The 2,945-nt window shown below is 35.2% G+C and overlaps 1 long non-coding RNA gene across 1 annotated transcript; it reads left to right on the top strand.

The window, feature by feature from the left end:
* Positions 1 to 100: 100 nt before the first annotated feature.
* LOC141363502 (uncharacterized) lies at positions 101 to 2,309 on the top strand. The gene is made up of 2 exons (XR_012368991.1): positions 101 to 1,433; positions 1,816 to 2,309. It is a non-coding gene; the product is annotated as an uncharacterized lncRNA (long non-coding RNA).
* Positions 2,310 to 2,945: the final 636 nt, after the last annotated feature.

Below are 2,945 nucleotides of genomic sequence, written 5' to 3'. Positions count from 1 at the left end.
TAACCCAGCTATTTATATTACTTCATTTCAGGATTTAATCTGTCACACATCACTTGTTCAGAAGTTTTAATGTTCGTAGTGACTTAAACAGTTAGCCATACTGAAAACAAGAAATCAAAACATAATTTCAGTGTAAGCCATTACTTGTCACCCAAAGTTAGGGATGAGGATAGGGGAGACCGGGGCTGGTTGTCTCACGGGTTGGTTGTCACATTGCTTATTACAGACACACTACATGGCGCTGTGGTACAATTTTGATATCAATCTGTTAGCCTTTAATAGCTTACTCATTTGCACTTGTAATTTTGCTGAGCAGACAGAAAACATTGACGTTAGGAGACAATTTTTTATTTTTATGGGTCAGAGTAAATTTTTATGTTGGTTTTGTTTTTGTGTTGAGATCTTGTAGGATATTAGTCATTCAAAAACAAAACACTCATGAAAAAGCCAAAAGTATTAGCTTTATTTTGAGTCATATTTTAGCTATCAAGTTAAAGCCGTGTGGCAGCTAGCTTAGCATGTTTGTCAAGAAGTCAGTTGGGGATGGTTGTCACACAGCTTGCGGGGTTGGTTGTCACATGTAAGTATTGGAAATGTAGACCTTTTAAGACTGTTTGTCTGTTTGTTTGTTTTTGTTTGCTGTTAAAATAAATAAATAAAGCATTAAATAAAGAGGTTTTAACTAAAATTATAAACACTAAAAATTATTTCATTATATTTCTCAACACAGTAGACAATTCAAGTAACTGATCACCCACTTTAATCCCATTGTTTAAACATAATGGGCATTGATGACAACTATCAGAGGGTTGGTATTCATTTTAAAACTTATTTGCAGTTTCTAGCTTAAAAAACTAAAAAGTTACACATTATTTTTTCAGATCCCAATTTATCACTGAAATCCTATTGAATCACTATAGGGACAACCAACCCCATACCCTGTGACAACCAACCCCGTGATGGGGTTGGTTGTCACATTGTGTCAGAGTGTCTTTGATGGTTAATTACTTCCTGTTACAATATATTATAAAAGTAAAAAGTATACACATTTAAAGCCAAGACCCCAAGGTTTCATTTCATGTAGGAATTACTGCTGAAAGATTTTTTGAAAATGAGCAATTCATGCATGAGTAAAAATTGTGACAACCAACCCCGGTCTCCCCTATAGTTCATAGCACTTGTTACATGGTAGATGAAACAAGTGAAGTTGTGAAGTGTTAACCCATAGTGTATGTTTAAACATTGTATGCAATTGCTCATTACTGTTAATTGTGATTTATTGACCTTTAGGTTATTTGTCTAAGGTGAAGTAATCTTACATTTCTTTCACAGAATGATGTCAAATTGTCTTATGGCAAAGTTCAATATGAGGGGTGGTGGACATCTGGAAAATAAGTCTTTTAAAGGCACACCTTTGTATTATGTTATTCAAGGTAATTTGGGGAATGTTGATCTAAAAAAACTTGTTCTTGTATATTGATTGTAATTTTATTGTTATGCTTGATCTATTCGGGGGACATCACAGCTCACCTGTCTTTATCAGAAATATCCTGTTCATTTTTTGACACACCTAGTTAAGGGTCTTTCTCAAGGGCACCACAGTGGTTTTGTAGAGGGAGGGGACAAATGCTGTATCCCCCACAACTGATCTAACACTTATTTAAAGCAGAGCATATTTTGTACAATAATATATATAATATTAATATATCATTTTAGCTGTAGACCATAAAGATTTTGAAAGTAAGTGCATGTCATTTACCTCAAAATTTTAATTGTATTTATTTTAAAAAGAAACATATTCTTCTCTTCCTTCAGATGCTGTGAAGAGGTGGAGCCCAAATGCCAGAGACTCAGAAATAGATGCAGCTATGGCAGACCACCTCAAGCACGCTCCAGGAAGAGCTGGGGGTGGTGGATACAAAAAAGCCAAACAGCTGTGATGTGTTAAAGAGAGAGTTCACCAAAAAAGGAAAATTGTTATAATTTTCTTATCCACATGTTTCAAACCTGTATACCTTTATATTTTCTGCTGAACACAAAGATTGCAGAATGTTTGTAACTTCACAACCAATTAACTGTCAATATTTTTTTTACAATTGTAGTAATGGGTTGTGGGATCTGCTTTGTTAAAAACATTCTTTCACATATCTTTGTGTTCAGCAGAACATAGAAGGGTATACAGGTTTGAAACATGAGAGGGAATAAATGACTAAATATTAATTTTTGGGTGAACTATCCCTTTATAGAAAGTGTTTTGAAGTTGTTATTATAGTTAAATGGTTAAAAAAATAAAAAGTGCTAAATCAGAACATGCTTCTTTTTTTGTTATGGCCACAAATAATGTATTCTTTAATGTGTTTGTGAAGTACACGTGGTTAAAACGGTTTATGGACGTTCAGGTCTGACTGGACCAATATTGAACTGATTTTGAACCTTTGTGAATATGTGTTAAACCTCAATACAATTGATTGCCTTTCACGATGTTACACAATGGGTGTATATTCATTTTATATGCATACATATAAACTATGCAGCAACACATTTAAACATCCAGAAGACGGCACATTTAGACGTCCAGGGACGGGCAGAAAAGACGTGTAATTCACGGCCAAATGACGTCAAAGACGTCCGCTCAACTTTAATTTAGGGTATTTTTCAACCGCGATGGGACGTGACGAAGGGTCGTCTTTTCAACGGTCATAAAACGTACACATGTTTGCTATATGATGGCTTAAAACATATATTTAAACTATGCAGGAACACATTTAAACATCCAAAATACAGCGCATTTAGACGTCCAGGGACCTGCAGAAAAGACGTGTAATTCACGGCCAGATGACGTCAAAGACGTCGGCTCAACTTTCATTTTGGATATATTTTTCAACGCGGACGGGACGTGACGAACGGACGTCTTTTCAACGGTCATCACACGTCCAAATGTTTGT

The sequence above is a fragment of the Misgurnus anguillicaudatus genome, unplaced genomic scaffold, assembly GCF_027580225.2.
Source record: "Misgurnus anguillicaudatus unplaced genomic scaffold, ASM2758022v2 HiC_scaffold_39, whole genome shotgun sequence".
Lineage (NCBI taxonomy): Eukaryota > Metazoa > Chordata > Actinopteri > Cypriniformes > Cobitidae > Misgurnus > Misgurnus anguillicaudatus.
Note: the sequence above shows the minus strand (reverse complement) of the source record. Positions and strands in the feature narration are given on the sequence as shown.